At 40.8% G+C, this 8,597-nt stretch overlaps 1 long non-coding RNA gene across 1 annotated transcript in view; it reads left to right on the top strand.

The window, feature by feature from the left end:
• The window catches only part of LOC103374100 (uncharacterized), a 10,877-nt gene extending 2,909 nt beyond the window's left edge, over positions 1 to 7,968 (top strand). Inside the window, exon 2 of the long non-coding RNA XR_521108.1 lies at positions 3,613 to 7,968. This is a non-coding gene — a long non-coding RNA (uncharacterized LOC103374100). The remainder of the gene's footprint in view (positions 1 to 3,612) is intronic.
• Positions 7,969 to 8,597: the final 629 nt, after the last annotated feature.

The following is an 8,597-nucleotide window of genomic DNA, read 5'->3' as shown; positions in this document are numbered from 1 at the left end:
AATCTATTGGTTGCCTGTTAGTTGAAATGTAAATAAACTAGCAACCTGCAGGACTGTCTCTTTGCAGCATTACATTTTAAACTGGAAAAAAACCTGAATGAAAGTGGATCCTACCTGAAGCCCACTGTGGAGCTGACATGGGTGAACATGGTGGAAGTGTCTCGAGTGTGTGTGTCTGTGGGTGGCTGGATTAATAGCCGAGGATTTAGATTGGATGTAATGATGCAAAGCAGAAAGCAACGGGGGAACTCATCCACCCCACACCCCCCGCGTTGTCTTCACTGGTAATATTTGGAAATGGGAGACGGATGGTGGGGTGTGAGTGTGAAGAAGCCTCTTCATGTGTGCATATACACACACTCAGCTGTAGTGACTCATCCGGTGTCACCAACCAGCTCAGCCAGCAGGAACAGTATCACTTATTCTCACTTTGTTGTCAAAAAAAATGTTAATTAATGGCTTATTTTAACCCTCATCATTATACTTCAGTTCACATTAGCCTCTGACCACTGAGACTTGAACTTATGGGTCTGAAAATTAGACTTCCAGGACCGGAGCTGTTGGGCTGGAACACAAGCTTCTCCCGTCCTCTCATGCACACAGCGCTCCGTCTGCATGGGTCCACTGTAACTGTCATGTCACCCAGCCTCTCCTCTAATATTAGCCGGCATCTGACCTTTAATGAACACACAGCCAGAGCCCTGCTGTTGTGGGAGGTTAGCGAGGCTGTCTTACAGCAGTGTGGTCTAATGAGACGGGCCCTCTCGACACAGCCGGTGTCAGACCCTCTTCAATAACCATACAAAACCCCTACACACCTCATTAGCATCATGCTAATAAGCCACTCTGCAGAGGATGTCATGGAGAAGCTGGAGTGGAGTGGAAAGAGGGATGGCATGTTTACAGGCGTATCAAAGAATTCTTTAGCCACTGAGGAATGTGCGCTTTTCTTTTTTTCCTTGTCTGTTTGAGTGTAATCAGTATTCACTTGAGTGCCTTGTTAGCAGCAACAGGCGAGCCTTGTGCCGTCCACACCTTGTTTGTGTCTCTGGTATAGTTCATATATGCTTCAGTGACCATTAAAAACTGTGCATCAGTCGCCTTTTGTTCCTGGCAGGAATGTGTTCATAGCTCATATTCAGTATTAAAGAACTAAATCCTAGAACCAGATGTTTGCTCAGATGCTTTGGTGAGCTGGTTTTTGATTGAAAAAGTAATTTTGGACAATTCTTCCTGAAAACAAGCAAAATATTTTTAGCAGATTTCCGACGAATATTTTCTTTCTTTGTACAGGGACTAAAGGCATATCTTATCTTATCTTATCTTATCTTAAAGGCGAGGCTGCCTCTCCCGCCATTCCATTTTTATGCTAAGCTAAGCTAACTATACTCCATAGCCAACACACAGACATGAAACTGATTAATTTTATCATTTCACTCACAAAGAAAGCAGCATTACCTACATGTTGAATTATTCCTTTAACATGTGAGAACTTTTGACAGCTTTTTGGTTCATTTAAAGGTTTTGTAGAAATACATATTCATATTCCTAAAAGAAAGACCTTGTTTGGTGTCACAGCAGTGCTGGTGTGAATGTGTCTCAAATATTCAGCCCAACAAACTTTACATCCAAGCCACGTTTAGCCGGTTTGAGTCGTACTTAGTTGGAGGTTTATGCTTGTTCTGTATCTGGGTGGTTACTGGAAACACTGAACTTTTACTTTAGCATCATGTGACCATCTCCAGAGTGGTTTGGAGTCTTCAGCGCAACTTGGGGCTCATTTAAAGAAACGTTCTGAACGTTTCCACTTCTTTCGTCTGACGCCTTCCTCTTTGCTCTTCCAACCAGTCTTTACCTCGCTTCCATTCTTCTCCATCTCCCTGCTTTCCTGATTGTTCTGAACCCCCTCCATCACCACAGCATTGCTTTGTTCTTTACCGTTGGAGGGCCTTTACGTCTCCTCGCAGCTCCGCTCAGTCCTCGGTGAGAGTTTTGAGCTTGGAGGGGAGTTCGGCTGCACACTGGATCCAGAAGCAGCTCTTCTTAATTGCACTCAGTAATTCTCTCAGGGCATGCTGTGCTGAACACAGTGCAGCAAATTATTTCTGTTCTTTTTATGTGTTTGGTTTGTCAAACGTATACGGGCCGTATACTGTATTCTGTTTGTACTCAGTGAAACAACAGGTCTTTTTATTGATTTCGTGCATCCATTATTAAACTTCGATTTGCTGACTTCCTCCCAAGAGCTCAATTTTCGCTACTAACACAACATCCACTCAAATATTTACCGTTCGGAAAATGTGTGTGTGTGATGACACCTTTACAAACTCCTGCACGGCGATAATAGAGATTTATTTTTCTTGTCTAACGTGCATTCAGAAATTGGTTGAAATTGGTTCCGAAATTGGTGTGAAAAACAAAGATTTCCAGAACATCTACCGAGTCGTCTTCGTATGAAAATTGAAAGCAGGCAGCAGTAGTTGCGTTCTTCCAGTGAGGTCGGGAAGGGTTCATGAATGTCTTGAAGGAGAATTTAGTGTTTTTCAGCCTTATTTTCATATCTTGGTAAAGCAGCACTCGCCATTTCCACCATTAATACAAGCAGTGTGAGTCTCCTGAAGTTTCCCAAACAAGCTTCTCTTCTCCATAAATCATCACAAGCACATTTCTCTGAGTTTTCACAGTATGTTTGGCATTAATTAAAATCCACATCGTGGCCTTTTGAGTGTTCTGTTAATTCCAAACAGAAGAAGATAAAGAAAGTTCACTGAATCAGCAGCTTTAGCAAACTAAAAATAGATCGGTGCAACTCGCTGTTTGTCCAAAATGTTCCCAAACCGCAATGAGCAAAACAAAAAGTTGTCATTTCACAGCGTTTATTCATCGGTTCAGTCATTAAACACACTGAAGCAGGAAGCAAAGAAGAAGTTAAAAGCAGACAATTCTTCTCTCTTGTGCTCTTTTAAAGAATTTGACATGTTTAATCTCTTTTCTTGCCAAGAGTTGCATCACAAGATCGAAACCGCTTTCAAGTTGCTTTTTGTTGCGCGTTTCATACACATTGACAGTTCAAAGGGCTTTACGTGGTTTATTAGAATGTCAAAAGAAAAAGAATAATACATTCAAATTTAAAGGATTTTTCAAAAATAAATAAAAGATTTACAGATATAATGTAGACAAATATAATAATAATAATAATAATAATAATTAGTATTATTTGCAGCTACTATTGCTGTACCATGCATTCTCTCTTTTTTTTTTTTTTGGTAAAAAGGAGGATGCATGTTAAGAGATTAGCAGCATCCCCCAGAGGGTTAGCTTAGCTTAGCTTAGCTTAGCACAAAGATTGAAAACAGTGGGGAAGCTGCTCACCTACTCTGTCCGAAGATAACAGAATCCAAATAGTAACAGACATAAAATTGTCAACATTTTCCTTTCACTGACGGAGCAAGTGATGAGTCCAGCCTATGATTTTGCGACTAATTTACCAAGCAGATGCAATGTTTGGTTTTCATTTTTTAAAGACCATCCCTTTCCTGATCCTATAAGCGGAGGATTCTCAGCTACTAAAGGTTCACAGCTCCGTTTCTAAATCGTCTGTCGTTTCTTCAGGGGCCACAAACGTAAGCACGACGAAGCCAAGGAGGAGGAAGACGCCGACGACGTGGAGGAGAAGCAGGAAGGGAAGGACTCCAACGAGGAAGAGGAGGGCAGCAGCTCGGAGGCCGGCGAGATGCTGGCCGCCTTGGAGGCAGAACTCAATGACTTTATGTGAGGAAGCCGAGGGAACCGGGCAGAGACAACAAAACCCAACCCCAGTCGGCCCCACATGTGGTACCTAAAAACTTATTTTTCTGCTTTGGAACCTGTGTGTTATTAGGATGTATGAGCCATGAATGTGTGCTGTAATAAACAATGTATGTCCTGTACAGAAATGACACGTTGCTGTGTAAATAAAGGCTTAGATTGTTGTAGCATTGATATATCGCCTTTTTGGCATAAAGCGTTTGATGTTAACATTTTATTGTAAGATAACTAACTGTAGGAGACGTGAAATTTGATACTTTTTGGTTTTTCTATTTCAATTTTTATATTGATGAGAAAAAGGTGAGTGAAATCATAAACTGTAAATTTTGCTGATTGTACATGCCAAAGAGTTTGGAATAGGTTTGCCAAGGTGTGCAGCTAAAGATTTTACTCTCGACTTCCAGTTTTATTTTTTTCTTTCGTCCTCCTCGACAGGTTTTTTTAGTGTCATAAGTGCAACCAGCAGATCTAGACGTTTGAATGTGTCTCTTCCAGTCGTTTGTTCCTCCTCATCGTGTTTGTACATTTGACAACATAATAATAGGATAAGCTGTTCGGTTTTATCGTCACGTGGCTCACTTCTCCTCTCCTCGAGCCACTCCGATTGTTGATCTCACACTTAGAGAGGACACTTCTGCTCGGCCTCCGCTCACATACACTGGAGCTCGCCAAACTCTGCTTTCTTAAACGTTTATGTCAGCAAGTTTACCAAAAAAATAAATAAACAAATTTTTTCCTTCCTCCCGCTTTACCTTCTGCATTGTCTGGCCTTGCGGATTTGCAGTTTTTGATTTATGTCTATCAAATAAAATCAAAAATCACATGACCTGAAATCACATCACAGTTTATTGTTATTTTGCTGTACATAGTTTCTTCATGATCCATTGACTAAAAGCAACTAAATAAAGAATTGTGTGCACGTCAGGATCAGTTCAGCGTTCTGACAGGTCGTGGAGTGAAGCTGTTGATCAGTCTGGAGGTTCTTCCTTCAGCGTTCTGGAAACGTTCGCCTGATGGCAGCGGTTCAGAGAGTTTATGGAGAGGATGTGAGCTTCTGAGGAAGAGTTTAGTTTGTACCCACAGAGCACAAAATCCTGTATTTTTAAAAAATGAATCCAACATTTTGGGAAATATGCTGAGAGTTAAATGAGTATAAAGGAAATACTGGAAAAATGGGGGGAAAAAATCTGCTTTTCCTGGCTTCTGAAATCTGAGAATTACACACTTGTCCTCTTAACTGCTTATATGATAGTAAACTGAAAACCTCATCAGCCGTGTTCAGACAAAATATTTAAGCAATTTTAAAAGGCACCTTGACTGGTTTTTTTCCCCCTGATTTCTTTTTCTCGTTAATTAAAAATGAATGTGAGTATTCTCTGAGAACACGGTTGTAAAATACCTCGTTCTAGAGGTAGCGTGGTCTGGGGTGTATTTTCAGCAGCACAGTCACTGAATGATCATAGAAATATTAAAAGGACATCATAGGAGTCCTGCTGGCAGCCTTTATCATCATCTTCCATCGCTGCACGTTGCTACTTGTTGCTTTTAAATGACAGCCTATAGGTGTGACAGACATACAGTAGATGTGTTGGTGCACGTTATTGACAGGCGTGAGAGGATCTGCTCCCTCTGATGTGTGTGAACCAGAAGTCACAACTGAACCTATTGGCCACAATGTCTCTGTAAATTATTTATGATTTAGTCAGAATGCTGCTTTGTCGCTTTTCCCTCATGACCTGCCGCGACCCATAATAGTTTTTATTCAGCGACCCAAACCTGCCGAACCAGTGCGCTACGGGTCGACCCACCGTGGTTCAATCCTGCAAAGTGAAGATTTGATTAAATGAAATTCTAACAACTTTTTGACTTTATAATCTCAGAAAAGAGAGATTGGGGGTATTTCATATTTCAAATCTGTTACTTTTTTCTTTAATCTCAAAAAGTCTACGTTTTTTAAATTGTTTTTTTTTATAATAGCACTCCCATCACTTCCGCTGGCTCCATAACAGTAACCTTCAACAAGATGCTGCATAGTGCGGCTTTATCAGAAGAATCTTATTACTTTTGGCCCAAGCAAGGCTTTTCATTTCTCCCATCAGTCTTTGTGCTAAGCTAAACTAACGGGCTACTCGCTGACAGGTCTCTGCAAGAAAGAGAAAAAGCATATTTCCCAAAAATCTGAAGCATTCATTTAATGAAATATCTACAGGAAAATAAAGGAAACCCAGAGGCCCTGGTTCTGGACCAGCACGGCTGAACTCATTAAGTCGGATTTCATGATTGTATGGTTTAACTTTGAATTCGGTCGTTATTAATCTGTTGGAAGGTTTTATTCATTCTCTCTTCTTTTAAATCAGTTTTTATATTAGCACCATTTTTACAGCCTAACATGCACCATGACTGCAGAACATACAAACACATGGAGGAACACTGCAAACTGCACAAAACACGAGAAGAACATTTCTAGGACGCATACATCAACTTGCCTGAGATATTAGAAAATTGTTTGTTTTATTTTAAACACTGATTTACAAATTAGCAACATTAGTCACAGACCTCCCCGAAAGCTGAGCTCTGATCTTGTGTACCGCTGTTTGACTGTTTTTTTGTATTTGCTGCACATCTCTGTTTACTGCACGTGTTGTCACTTTGTGAATTAGTCATTTCTTTGTCAGTGCTGAAGAGGTTTTGTTCTGTTGCTCATGCTGTGTTTGTTTGTTAATGCTGGGTGCTGTGTTGAACTCTTTCCGCCACCAAACAGAACAAACTCTACAAAACTCCATTCCGGCCGATGATTTAACTCCCAGAAACTCCCAAACACCTCCGTGTATCAAAGTTAGAAAGAAAAGGCCGAGCTGTGACTCTGTACCGTTGCCATCTCTGTATTGCACAGATCTATGAAGCCCCTGCCTCTCTGTCTACCTTCCTCCTTCCCACTCACGGCAGCTCTAGCACACCAGCTCACCTCTTGACTCTGCTCAAACACTGTAAAACTGTTCAAGATCACATCATGGAAAGTTTTAATGTTGGAATAATTCAGCTGCACAGGTTTGAATCAGAAACCAATTCTGTAAAACAATGAAGATACAGAAAGTCCCACCCTGCACCCCCAGGATCGGCTCTGCAGGTTTAACAGCCTCTGAAGTCTGAATCTGTGTTTTTCATTAGTCCACTCAGCCATGGTGCTGACTGCATGTTTCACTCTTGGAGTGTCTTCCAGCATTTTAAAAAAACACCATATGGACATGTTAACAAGGTAAAAAATAAAACTAAAAACTTGATTTTCGCTGGCGGGGATCTTTAATAATTCATCTAGAGCAGTTTTCTCCTGAAAATGTCCTCATTAGTGGGATAATCCAAAAAATCTCTCCATCAACAATTTTTGTAAGGACTGCTGTATTTTTTATTTTTTTATTTTTCCACCTCTGTTGTTTTGGGGACAAGGCAGAAATCTCACAAACACACCCAAAAAAAAAAAAAAAACAACAGCAGCATGAGGTACAGTTCAGGTAAAATGTCCTTTTAAACTGCAAGTAGTTTGTACAATTAGAGAATGAAATTGTTCTTAATTCAACCTTGCTGACACCAGGGCTGGGAGCAGTGAGCAGATAAAGCAGCGCTCAAACTGGTGTGACTGGTAAAATGTGACTGTGTTGTTTGCACTCAACTGACATCCCATATTACACGATTTGATGCTGCACAGCCGCCATGCAAAGGTGTGGCGTGTGACTAATGGGGCGTATGTGACAGCAGGGTTGCTTACACTCACCCCTGATGTTTAACATCTGCTTTGATTCAAATCCACAGCGTTTAGTCTCTGTCTTTCCTTAACCGCTGAACTTTTGCCAGCGACAGATCTTCCTCCTTCTGCATTTAAGCTGCAGAACTAAATAATTGTAACTACTGACCTAAAGCTAGAGGGCTGACATCAGTGTGGATATCTGACCTGTAGATGTTTTTACCAATAACCAATTTACCAATCTTTTCAAAAACATGAACAATATTTTCCTTATACGGTGACATCCATCCTGTTTGTGTCGTGCTGTTTTTTTTATCATTAATTTCAATCAAACAACTGACATGTAAAGTATTTGTAAAGTCTATTTCCTACCTGACCCAGAGACAAATGATACTTTCATTAAATAAACAGTTTTACAGTAAGCAACTGAGCTTAGCGTGTTTTTCTCTCCTAAAGGAATGATAACATGATATTTTCTATTCCCCCGAACATCATCACATAATCATACCCCAGATAGAGTCCATTAGCCTTCTGCTGCCTCGTCTTTACTGTCGTTAAAACATCAGCGTCGTGATGTGTGTGTGACACCGTTAGACTCCTGCTATGACATGACACTCACTTAATGGGCTCCGTGTCATGAAAATGCTCAAACCATTACACCCGATTCCATCTTGCTGCTCTGGTTGATACATGTAGAGCAAATGTGCTGCAACCTGCAAAGAACCTCTTTTTTTTCCCCCCCTGTAATATTACACTGATACGAGCAGCCTCATTATTAGATAGCACAAGTCATCAGTTTGCAATTCTACGAGTATTCCAGGGAAACAAAGACTGAAAGGTAAAAGCATAATGTGATGTTCTCAACTGTCCCTTTGTCAGCCGTCGGCATAAGTCGACATCATGATGCCTCAGCCAGGAAAAGAAAGACACCTGTGATATTACTGTATCATCCTGTCGTTCAGTCAGACTAATGGGCGTTCAGGTGAGATGTTGATTACACAGGACACAGCAGCAGAATAAATCACAGTCATAAAGTCTATTAAAAGCGCGA

Source organism: Stegastes partitus, unplaced genomic scaffold (assembly GCF_000690725.1).
Source record: "Stegastes partitus isolate 25-593 unplaced genomic scaffold, Stegastes_partitus-1.0.2 Scaffold2143, whole genome shotgun sequence".
Taxonomy (NCBI): Eukaryota; Metazoa; Chordata; class Actinopteri; family Pomacentridae; genus Stegastes; species Stegastes partitus.
The sequence above is the reverse complement of the archived record's forward strand: the minus strand, read 5'-3'. Positions and strand labels throughout refer to the sequence as shown.